Here is a 13,701-nt window from a genome sequence, read left to right on the forward strand (position 1 = left end):
TTTACTATTATTTACATATATTTTGCAAAAGATATGATAAGCTTCCGGGCCTCGTCAAGGCTTCTCTGATATCGGAAGTCCTACACTGCATGATAACAGCACCCAATCTGGGCCATATAATTGTCCATTGTAAGGCTACATGATAACAGGACTTTCCAATATATCTAAGTTGAGGGGTAGCCTATCAGGAGTTACCGCTAAATCCTCCTTGTGGCAGTACAGGAACCAGCATGCCCTTCAAATGCAGGTCCAAACAAATGCCTCTTGCATATAAAAACAATGAGAGAGAGAATTTTTTCACTGAAATGTAGATTTAGTTTGAACACACCCCATGCAAATTTGAATCTGTCAACACATTTTGCCTCTTACCCACCAGTAGTGCAACATAGTTTGTCCAGTTGCTTAATTCATTCAATAACAAAAAGTACAGCTTATACTGTATACGGGTCTACACATGGGAAGATGCTGAAGCATTCTGAGGGATGCTAGATCATTCAAAATGCTTCAGCAAGATCGCTCAGCAAGATCGCTCAGCACACAGTGATGTGTCAGCACTGTGTGCTGAGCGATTTGGAAGTGGAAGGCCAATGTTCTCCAGAGAGAACATTGGTACTGACACTGAGGATTATAGATTTATCTAGCATGCTGGATATTAATGGTCAGGTGATAGCGATGTGGGGTGTGGATTATTTGGTCAGCAGCAAGTTGTAAAGGAGCCCACACACGCACCGTTGCCGGCGGTGCGATGCTGTACGATGGGGTGCGCGCTCCCGCGGCACCTCATCGTACAGTACAAAAAGTATGTGCTGCACATACTTTTTGTACTAGCTTTTTCTAGCATAGCATCGCATCGCATGCACATCGTATGCACAAGGCATACGATGCGATGCTATGTGTGCTAGTTAAGCCCACAACGCACGCCGGGATCGGTGCGTTTGTGGGCTGCATTAGACATTCATTAGGTCAACATGTTTCTAGGTCGACATGCAGGAAGGTCGACATGGTCATAAGGTTGACAGGGTCATTAGGTAGACAGAGGTAAGGTCGACAAGGTCATTAGGTCGACATGGGTAAGGTCGACAGTGAAAAAGTCAATATTTTTTAAAATTTTATTAATTTCCTAGTGGATGGTAGGGCATGAAATACTGCCTGTCCGCATATATTGGGTGAGATTTAATAGGATGAGATATTCAGAAAGTGAGAGATTTGGGAAGAAATCTCCAGTTTTTTAAAGCGGCAATCATTTACACTGCTAAATCAAACTGGATTGCATTAAAAAAACTGGAGATTTCTTCCCAAATCTCTCACTTTCTGAATCGCTCATCCTATCAAATCTCACCCGTTGTGCATAGGCGTGCGCAGCACATTTCATTAGGGGGTGTCTTAAACGCCCATTGGGTGTGTCTAACACCACCAATCAGACGTGTCTACCATCAGCTATTCGCACTCGCTACAATATACTGTAAAACATCTATCAGCCGCAACATAATCTCCTGCCTAGTTCAGTTTTAATCTTCTAATTACTCTGTGTAACAGTACATGCAAATAAAGTCATAAACATATATGGATGACACAGGTATGTAGTGATATGACAATGGTCTAACAATTAACAATGCAAAACACACATACTTGATTGATGGGCGCTTGTTTTAAAGGAATACCAGTTCTAAAAAGCAAAAGTATATAAGGGTGGGCACAGCATTAGGGTGTGCCTGTGCACCCCTAACACTCTACGTGCGCACGCCTATGCCGTTGTGTCAATATGGACACCAAAACGCACCACCACATCCCCTCATATGGCTCGCTGCGCTCGCCATGCTTCGGGCATGTTCCCTCGCTACGCTCGGCACACTATTTTATTCTCACATCACTCCCTAGTGAATGGTAGGGCAAGAAATACCGCCTGTCGGCACATGTCGGCTCAAAAAAACAGTAAAAAAAACCCATGTTGTCCTAATGACCCTGTTGACCTAATGACCCTGTCGACCTAACTTATGTCCACCTAATGACCCTGTCGACCTAACCCATGTTGACATATTGACCCTGTCGACCTAACACATGTCGACCTAAAGTCTTGTAGACCTTAATGCGTGTCGACCTAAAATCATGTTGAACAAAGCTCATGTCGACCTATTTGCTTGTTGACCTAGTGGTGTCGACCTAATGCTTGTCGACCTACTTGGTGGTGACCCAATGACCATATCCCACAATGTGCGGGGCTGCGTATCGCTACCACTATGTCCCCTACACATGAAGTGATGTACTGTAGGTGCATTTTCTAAGCGATCTAGTGAGATCGCTTAGAAAATGTCCTCCAATCACCCCGTGCGTAGGCCCCATAACAGTAGTTTTCATTGCACCTGAGAGTTGTTTTGACATGCTGTTTGCCATTTGAATGCGGACCGATTGTTATTAAGTTGTAGTTCTAGCAAGTTACTAATACCAGTTTTCCTCACACACAGTTGCATACAGATGTGGATTCCCTTTATATATCAAGCAGAGAGCCTAGTACAAAAAGGACTGTGACACTGTATAAACAATTTCACTTCTTTCAACCCCAGCTTCTTAAATTTCATGACTTTTTAAATCTTAAATCTTTAGTAAATCTTGTGAATATCACGCCAAAAATCACAAAAAAAAAACTCAGTTACTAAATATCCAACTTGATATATAAACGGGTATATAAACGGGATTAGAACATAGAATTAAATGTAATTATACTCATTGAGACAAATTAAATTTTATTTAAAATTTGTTATACAGTATGTTTTTTTAGAAAATGTGCAATGAACAAACACAAATGTACCTTAATATCATAACTTTAATGATTTAGTACACACAAATCAGAAATGTAATGACAATTTTTGCCAGACATACAACTTATACATTTATGTTATACAGATTGCATATTACTTGTATTTTATACAACAATATATAACGTACAGTATGTATCTACTGAATGTTAGACCCTTTGCAAATTTAATGAATTGTATTCAGAATTCATGTGATTGTGTTCTATCTAAAATGATGCATTATAAAAGCAAAACTACTGAAGTAGTTACAATCAAGGACACCATCCAGCATTCAGTTGAAAAGCACATGGTTTCAAATGGGCTTTAAACATTTAAAGAATGTTACTGATTTTTAGAATCTAACTCCTCTGCACGGGATGTGATTGACAGTAATAAGGTCAACAGTCAATAGATGAATCACAATTGGCCGACACCTGAAAAAGGTTGACATAGGTTGGCGTGATCTATAGGTCAACACAAGCAATAGTTCAACATGGAAAAGGTCAACATTAGTTTTTTTTTAAGTCGTTTTGCCAAAAAGGTGTTTTATCGGTACTTGTTTCCTAGCACGGCGCACATCACGTTGATTGTATGCCTTAAGTTTAAGGTACTTAAGGCATACAATCAACGCGATGAACCCGATTTTCTGTCAATCACCAGCTAATTTGCCGGTGAAAGAGAAAATCGCGTTGATCGCGTCCATCGCGGCCCTTAATAAGGGGCCTCGATGAGACCGACGCGATCAACGCGATTTTCCCATAGGGAACAATGTTAAATTATTTTTAAAGTGAAAATCGGGTTGATCAACCCGATTTTACATAGGTGACAATGTGAAATGGGCCAATATGGCCCATTTCACATTGAATATGGTTAAAAAGTAGGTTTAATGCCCCCCATTGTTAACGCCACCCCACTATTGACGCCAACCATGCTAGAAAACAAGTATCGTTTTTTCATAATTTATTATCCAATTGGTTATGGATATAGATTATAATAGTGGCCCTTATTCATATCGGCACGGTACGGCCCGCGTGCGGCCGTACCGCCGATGTTTGTGGTCTGCACATGCGCAGAGGTCATTCTGCGCATGTGCAGCCCCCTTCGCCGCAGACGGATTTCGTCCGCCGCAAAGGGGGCGTATAGGGGCGTGAGGGGCTTCAGCCCCTCATTTCCCTATGTGTACGCCCCGCGTTTCATGGGCGTTCCCATGAAAACGCGGGGCGTATGCATGGTAATGAGGGCATGACGCCCTCATTACCATGACATGGGGGCGGAAAGCTGACGTCGCCGGATGTCAGCTTTCAGCCCCCTTACAAGCTCCCACACGGACGATTGTCCGTGTGGTCTGAGCTTGCGGGAGCTGCCGCGGCGTGCGGGCCTGCCTTCGATGGTCGTCGACCATCGAAGGCAGGGGGCAGCTCCCACCATGGTGGAGGCGTAGCCTCCACCATTTTTGTGCGGATCGCCAGCCGTCCGTGTACGGACGGCCGTGGCGATCCGTCCGGTGGGCGGCCCTTGGTTTGTGCGGTCGGAGCCCCGTGTGCGGCTCTGACCGCACCAACCAGAATAAGGGCCAGTGTTACAATCATGGCCCTTATTCTGCTTGGTGCGGCCGGAGCCGCATATGCGGCTCCGACCGTGCAGGCGAATCCCCGCCTTCCATACGGATCGCCACGGCCGTCCGTACGCGGACATGTGGCGGTCCGCATGAAAATGGCGGGGGATACGCCTCCACCATCTTGGAGCAGCCCCCTGCATTCGATGGTCGCCGACCATCGAAGGCAGGGCCGCACGCTCCACCAGCTCCCGCACCCATAGACCTCACGGACACTTGTCCGTGTGAAAGCATGTATGGGGGCGGGCAGCTGACATCCGGCGATGTCAGATGCCCGCCCCCAACACATGCGTCACAGCCTCATTACCATGCGTACGCCCCGCGTTTGCATGGGAACGCCCATGAAACGCGGGGCGTATGCATAGGGAAATGAGGCTAAGTAGCCCCTCACGCCCCTATCCACCCCCTTTGCGGCGGTAAAAAAAATTGTGCGGCGATTTCGCCTGCACATGCGCAGAGTGCCCTCTGCACATGCGCAGAGCAAAAACATCGGCGGAACGGCTGCATGCGGCCGTTACCGCTTAGATCGGAATAAGGGCCATAGTGAGGCACCATGCCCAAAGCATGGCAAGCAGATGCCATACACAAATACAGTATACGGTGTCCATGTCAATCTATGTTGACATAAACACACAAAAAACTTTTTTCATGTCAACCTACATATGGCCTGTCGACCAATAGTGAATGATCTATTGACTGTCGACGTTATTACTGTCAACCCTATGACCCATACACCTCTGCACATGCTTAGTAAAGAAAAATTTAGAGCAATTATTTTTAACAGTGAAACAGGTTGAAATGACAGGTAGGCAGGCTCAAAGTATAGCCAGATATATCAGATATAGCTTCACCCGTATCAATTTTGATAAAAGGTGAAGCTACAGAATGCCCAAATTATGGCTATGTAGGAATATCCCAGTGTTAATTTACAGGTACGTATTGATCCACCCTCGTATATATGTCTAATGTCCATTTGTCTCCGAAAAACACTGCTGGCAGTGAGTGAAACTACATCTCTTTTTCACACATGCACAAACACAGAAGGTAGCAGACTAGCTTCGAACGGGCTTACTAGTTTATATATAAATTCTACAAATCCTAAAATCTAATTAATAAAAACAAGCAATATCAAAACAGATACATAACAAATTAACATTTTTTATTGAAACACCAATATTGTGCTGAGTGATCAAATTAAAATTAAACTCTATACATTGCAAGATTTGGGCTATAACCTGGGTAAACAATAAATCCAAAGTCAAATAGCAAAACACATGCCAAAAAAATCTTCACCTTTGTATCTATTAATCATCCACTTAATGACCTGACAATGATAATGACTGAATGGAGATCACTGTATAGAAGATAATAGAGTCACTCAAATTTAGTAATACGGTAAAAAAATCCTTGAGGGACACTATCAATTATCCAGTTTATTATCTGCTACATTCTTGATCTTGATCACAATATACTGTATAGCATTGAATACTGGATTAAAGGTTTCGTAAGGTTTTGTTAATTATTTCTTCAGATTGTAGACTGAAATTAAATTAATTGCTGCAGGTTAAATTTGAGATTATGCCAGGCTGGTTACTTATAGAGTCAAGTGCTGATTTTCATATGCTGATAGTTTGTTTTGCAATTGTGAGGCTGTAATTTCCACCACAGTTAATAAGAATGTTAAGGAAATTGGTCAAGCACCCATTCCCTGCACCGGATTCAGTATGACCCAGTGTTTGAAATACCGACGCCGGAATCCCGACTGTCGAAATGCTGACAAGGGGGGCCGTGGTTCACATTATTTTATTCTCCCTCTATGGGTGTCGTGGACACCCTTAGAGGGAGAAAGTGCCGGCATTGCGACGGTCGGGATTCCAGCGTCGGTATTTCGACCGTCGGGATTCCGACCGCCGGGATTTTGACCGAATCCCCCTGCACCAGCTGACCCAGAATCATTTAGAAAGGTGAATTATTTGAAAGCCTGCCTTTTAATCTCACCTGATATATTAAATACCTAATTTAAAGCATGGAATTAGAACCGGATTTAGAACTGGATTTGGATTTTGGCCTATTCTCATTATTTGGGATTATTTTATTTTATTTGAATTATTTATTTTATACTACCTTGGTGGTTATTCTGTTACTATGTACTTCAGAGACTAGGTTTGGAAATAGTCCTGTGCTGCATCTAAAAGTTGCACTCAAAAGACTCCTGGAAATAACAAGAATATATACTTGATCAAGGTGCCATTAATCTTGGATTTAGCTGTCTATATAGGGTTATCATTGCTGTATCCGAAGATTCCTACAGACTTTCTCAGTGATTATGTTTCACCTAGCTGCTAACCTGTAAAGCCTGACCAAAGAACTGACAACACTCCCTATATTATACTCATATCCTGTATAACCTATCAGTAAGATTAACATAAAGCCTACTCATTTCCTGTACATCTCATACCCATGGTCCTGTTCTGGATCCAAAGAATACCAGAACCGTGGCATAAGGGAGACGCAGGTCATGAGTTATGCACCTTGTTGCGGTTTACTTCATTATATTACATTTTTATGTTTTTTATTAACTTAACCAAAGTTTACTTAGTTCTGTTATCGTAGTTTTAAACTGACAATCCTGACTTTTTGTTCCCTCTACTGTACCTGAATGTTGACTGAAAGAAAAGAAAAAGCACTCTCTTTGGGGTTTATTCTAGTTCATTCTTTCTGACAAAATCCTTCTTAGATGGACAAAACCATGTGCACTGCAGGGGGGCAGATGTAACATGTGCAGAGAGAATTAGATTTGGGTGAGTTATTTTGTTTCTGTGCAGGGAAAATACTGACTGCATGATTTTACACTTCAATATAGATCTCACTTTGAAGAAAAACCCCACCCAAATTTAATTCTCTCTGCACAAGTTACATCTGCCCCACCCGCAGTGCACATGGTTTAGTCCATCTAAGAAGGATTTTGTCAGAAAGAATGGACTAGAATAACCCCCTTTGTTTGGGGACACACTTAATCAATAAAACTTAACATTTTACCTTTACTATATTTTTTAAAACTTGACGAAGGGTAGTCACAAAATACATACATACTGTACAGATGTGTCCACATACATCTTGGCTTTTTTCTTAATTTGTCACAACATGTAAACACGGCTTAGCTGTTTTTCCAAATGGAGCAAGTGGATGGAATCTGAAAATTGTTTGCAGCAGCAGAATTTATATAAAGTAATAGATTAGAGGTGGAAATTTTTAGAAAAATCACAAAGCGTGACTTTTGCAGAGTCCAAAATGTGCCAAATTGTGCCATACATGGCGCAATAAAACCAAGATGTATGTAGAACATTGTAACACATGTATACATACAACACATAAATTGAATCAATACATTTGGTTTGAATATATGATTGAATAATTATCATCTACTGATGTTTGTAATAATATGCTGTAGACTGAAAAATGTACCTCTATGACAGACAATAGTATTAAGCAGTAAAGTACTGTAGATTATGTTGCCTGGTACACTTCATTTAGTCTGGTGAACTGCGAAAATATTCAAATTTTTTTATATATTGGCCCATAGCCCTATTGGGTACTAACATTTATTTTAACCAGTTGTTTCTTGGGGGAATTTAATATTGGGAGTTTTTTCTATGTGTCACCTCTGCTTTAAGTGTAATGGTTTGGTGCCAGCCGGTGGTCTAACAAGTAAAAAAGGGGAAAAGAAAAAGACAAAAAGAAGAAATAGTGGTGTCAGTATATCCCTGCAAGTTGATTGATACGTGGTAACTGCTTCTACTTGCTGTGTATGTATTGGCTTGCCCAATTCCAGCACTTGTGTGGGTTGGTCCGTGTTACAGTTGCAGATGGGGATATAGAAATAGGAGGTATCTTTTCACATTAGAAAGTGGTGAGCCCCCTGGTTGGCTGATAGCCCTTGCAGGAGTGTCCCCACAGTCGTAGATGACTGTACCCAGAAAGTGATGTACAGAAAAAAGAGTGGACTACACTGTTTGATTACTGAATTTGCTGATTTTTTCCCATTTGCTTGTAGCATTGATGGACGATGAGTGGTATCTTTTGCACACAATGTATCTGGAAATGGAAGAAGAAGAAAAAGAAAGAGAAGGAAAGGAACAAAGGAAAAAAAAGGGTAAAAAAAGGGGAGGGGGTATCTTATTGCCACTAAGATAGTCTTGAGCAAAATGATTTGACAGATGTAACGGCACTTGGCTATATTAATATCTCACTTAGATCAAAACATACAGGAGAATAAGAAATTATCGACCTTCATTAGGTAAGCAGGAGATTGTGGTAGTTTTGAAAGTGGTGCTGCAAGTAAGCTATCACTTAATTATGTACCACGAATGGCATTGGTGTTGAAAGGATCACGTTTTAGAACATTGTGTGACAGATGGATATACTGTGACACTGGAAACAGAGTGGCAGATATATGCCGTCCAAAGCCGACCTTATCGCCACCCAGAGGTTACTCTTGTGGCTGTTGCTTCCTCCTTGCACCTTGGTGGTATCCCACAGAGCCTGGTACTATCAACATCATCATCATGTACCTGAATGATATAATACCACTAATTGCACACCTGGCCAGATGTAACCTATGCAGTGCAACTCCATCGGCTTCCTCAAATGTTTCTTTCTAGAGTGGGATACAAGGTAGATCTATTCATACAGTACATATCATATTACATGTTTCAGTTATCCATACTGTATGCATCTTAGTTCCTTGTATGGATTATCTCACACATTGTAACCTTTGTAGTCAATGTGTGGTTCAATTCATGAAGTGCATATCATCTTGCACATTTCAGTCATCCGTATGTCTTAGTTCCTTGAATGATTTACCTCACACATGGTAAGCTTTGTCATTCACCCAAAATGGCTGCCTCACCTGGAACACCCATAGGTGGGATGTAAAATACTTGGAACTGAGAGGCAGATTTATTAAGCTTGGTGAAGTGATAAAGTGTCTGGTACTTTATCACCAGCCAATAAGCTCCTAACTTTGAAGTTACAGGCTGTGTTTGAAAAAATTACAGTTATGAGCTGATTGGCCAGTGATAAAATTCCAGCCACATATCACTTTACCTGCCTTAATAAATTTACCCCTCAAAATTATGTAAGGGATCTGTCTCTAGCTTAAATGCAATTTACCAATTTTGTTCACACTCTTATTAGAGAAACAAAATAATCCAATAGTAGTGCACAATAAAACCCAAATGGCAGCTGACACTGGGCCTTTTTCTAGTTCACTCTTTCTGACAAAATCCTTCTTAGATGTACAAAACTATGCGCACTGCAGGGGGGCAGATGTAAAATGTGCAGAGAGAATTAGATTTGGGTGAGTTATTTGGTTTCTGTGCAAGGAAAATACTGGTTGCTTTATTTTTACACTGCAATATAGATCTCACTTTGATGTAAAATCCCACCCAAATCTAATTCTCTCTGCACAAGTTACATCTGCCCCACCTGCAGTGCACATGGTTTTGTCCATCTAAGAAGGATTTATTTTGTCAGAAAGAGTGAACTAGAATAACACTGTGTAAATAGAGTAAATATCCACAAATTCAATCAAGAGGATAAATGTGATCAAGTGATAACAAACACAGACATAAGCACTCTTAGGGTATCCAACAATGAATAATTAAAGTAAATGTCACCAAACACTTCTTTAGAGTTCAATCCTTAGGATCCAGGTGATATAATGCAGCATTCATAAAAATTGCATGGAACACACATCACAGGCAAAGCAGCTACAGATGATGATGGAAGATGGAATTTCCAGTCCACCCTCCAGTTCAAAACGGTGGTCAGTCAGAGTGAAGATTGTGCCAGGGTAGCCTGAATGGTGCAGAGTCAATGTCCAGGTCCCATAAAGTTAAGGCTTAAGCTGTTCCTTTATCAGAAACATAAAGACCAATGGAGAAAAATCAAGTATTTATACCCACAGGTAGATATCCAAACACCTGCATTCAATATGCTACTGATCGGCATTTGTGATCACCTGTGCATGTGCACCTGACCTGAAGTACGATGAGCATGCATGTCATGGAAACAGGAAGTGCCATATACTGCGTTACACATGGAAAATGGCAGCTCATGGGCAGAGGGGAAACTTTTATTGGCAGTGCCAATTTCACACAGGCTGAGCTATGTAGCACACCAACAATGACTGCTTCACCTGTTACCTTTTTTGCACACATTATTTAACATTTGAATCTTTTTAATAAAACTGGCCTCCTCAACTCTGCATTAAGTCCACTGTGCCTGTTATTTGCACTATTTTCAGTTTGTTTTCTTCATACTGCAATACCCAACCCCTGTGCTATGTTGTTGAGGCTTGTGAAGTGACTTTGAGTCTTGCTGGTGTTATATAAATAAAATATATAATAAAGTGTTATATAAATAAAATATTATCATTTCAAATATTATTCCCTAATGTCATTAAGAGTAAGATGACTTAAAGGCCATACACATTGGCAGATCAGTTTTGTCCTTTGAGCTGCTTTTAGCTCAAAAACCGCCCAATGTGTAATGGGCAGCAATGAGTGGTGAGCGCTGCGGCACCTTCCCGCATCATAGAACCACCACTCATCTGCTGGTACTACCGGCAGATGAGCAATGGGGTGGACTGCTTTCCATAGTGTCCTGCTATGGAACCTTGTCCACCCCCCGTTAAAACGGGCGAAAATCGTTCAGTGTGTATGCACTAAGCGATTTTCAGCCCAGCGATTTTCCTCATCATCGCTATCCATACACACTGGGCAAAATACTCTTAAGAGTAAACTGGGTCATAAAAGAATATCTACAGTTATGTAGTATGCAATATTCTATAATAGCAATGATTCTGGGGACAGACTTTCATTTTCCTGTTATCAAAAATTATTATTTTTTTTATATAATTCTATCTTAAATTTTCTGCCCTCTTAACAAGTGTTGATCTATTTTTACTTCGTCTAGCATTGTCATGTCCATAGATCAATATGATGGATGCTATGTTGTGTGAGTATGAAAAAAAAATCTGTCCCCAATTTGTGCCTTTCACATCCTGTATTGCCAGTGCGTACATCCATAGTAAAGCTCAGAACAGCCTTAACAATGGTCTCTCCCCAAGTAAGTGACATTCCTCTATGGCTACATTGTGAAGAACTGAATAGAATACATTTTCTGTGTGGCCATATGCATCACATGAAGTGACACATATATAGAACCTAAGAGACACAACAGACATTGTATTACAAAGCATGAAAACATCTGAAACCTTCTAAATAATGTGATGTGAAACCAACAAATTAACAATGACACACTTTTGGTACTGCATACGCTGCCTCTAACCTTTCATTATTAATTGAAAAGTTGTCAAACAGATTCTGTGTTTGTGTTTGAGCCTCTCATAGACTAAATATAAATGTGTCCGTTTGACAGTATTAAATAATAATAATGATAATAATTATTATTTTTAGTAGTAGTTAGTAATAATTAGTATTATTATTTTGCATTTTTGCTGCAGAAATGAGTGCACTGATCTTGGGGGGCATATTTAATGTAATTATAGGTGTAACACAATTATGTTTCCACAGAAACATTGATGCCTAAAGACATGTATTTATTGTGAACTGACATTTATAATATACATGTTCTGACCTTGTCATCTTCAGTGAACTAGTTGTATCCCCCATTAACAGCTGACCCACTTCACAGCGTCATTGTGCAAACAAAATCATTGGATTTGATATACGTTTCATGTAGTACTACTTTATAAAAAATGTGAATGCCAGCAGATCATAGTACCAGAGCTTGGGTACATAAACTTGGTCTGTACCAGCCCCTGATTTCTTGGATCCCTCTACCTTGTTAAGCTCCTTTTTGAATACTGTGCTCATGTTGGCAATCCTTCCCCGCACCCACTCAATGTTAGCGGTGGGGTAGTAAGGGTGGCAGAGCTTCACGAACTCCTCCAGCACGACAGCTCTCTTCTGCCTATTCGAATAATCCCTCGAATTGCTGTTCCAAAGACAACTGTGGTCTCTGTAGGCCTCAATGAATCCCTTCATAAACTCCACGTTCTTCTCTGCCATTCTTGAAATGTCTGTTCAAAAATAAAACATAATGGACATTACTTTCATGATACACACAACATACATCAATAAAGCATTTGTCATAACAACAATAAACTGTGGTTGAGTACTCACCAAAGGAAAGCATGAAAGGAAGAGTGCGTATTCTGTTGTTTACGTCTACGTATTTCTCCAGAATGAAGATTCTTTTGTGCCGCAAGCATAGAAAACCTGCCGCATGCGTGCAGAGAAAACTGTGTGATTGGTTAATAGCGCTCGAATGTCCTGCACATGCACATGTTCAGTGGCACAAACAATGTGCCTACAAGGAGCCATGTACTGCTCTCACATCACAAAACTGGCTTTTGATCCTGTATTTTAAAACCATTTTAAAGATGGGGTACGCGTCATCCGGCAGGGTGACTATGGACAGATATGGCAAACTGACTGTAGTCGAATACCCCATCTTTATAGCAGTTTCCGTATCTGTCCATATTCACCCTGCCGGCTGACTGTGTAGACGCTTTCCCCCGTCTTTATAGCAGCCGGCAGGGTGACTATGGACAGATACGGCAACCTGCTATAAAGATGGGGTGCATGAATATTATGAGTATTTATTTAATTATACATGGGGGGAGGTGAACACTTATTGTGCTGTAGGAGACAGCCAGCTTTGGCAGTATAGTCGCAAGAACGGGCAGCATATCGATCTAACATGCGTACACACTGCACTTTTGTTCCGATATGGGCCCGTCCTGTCGGATGAATATTAAACAGCACTGATCCTTCGACCAACCGAGTATGGACAGACAAGACCATTTTTGGACATTTATCGCTCGTACAGAGGGAGTCGGGACAGCGTACACACCTATACAATCTGGATGGCCATCCCTCCCAGAACGGAAGAACGGCCGGACGATTGTAAAGATGTGTACCCAGCTTCACTGTTGATAAATACGGGTTGTAACAACATGCATAGGCATATTTTAGGCAGACTGACTGCACATTTTAATGGTAATGAGGATTTAATGTAGTTGTGGGTAGAGTTTACACACTATTGGGACACTCCACAGGAGTGAAGTAATTTCTTAGTACAGTATCTTAGTTTACACATTGTAACACTATACATAAAGGGCAAACATTTGTATATGTTAAAATGTACTTACCAAGTAGCCAGCCCTCTGGCATTTGTTGGTCCTGGAATCGGTCCCAGAGTGCT

Source organism: Crinia signifera, chromosome 9, assembly GCF_055691185.1.
Source record: "Crinia signifera chromosome 9, ASM5569118v1, whole genome shotgun sequence".
NCBI lineage: Eukaryota > Metazoa > Chordata > Amphibia > Anura > Myobatrachidae > Crinia > Crinia signifera.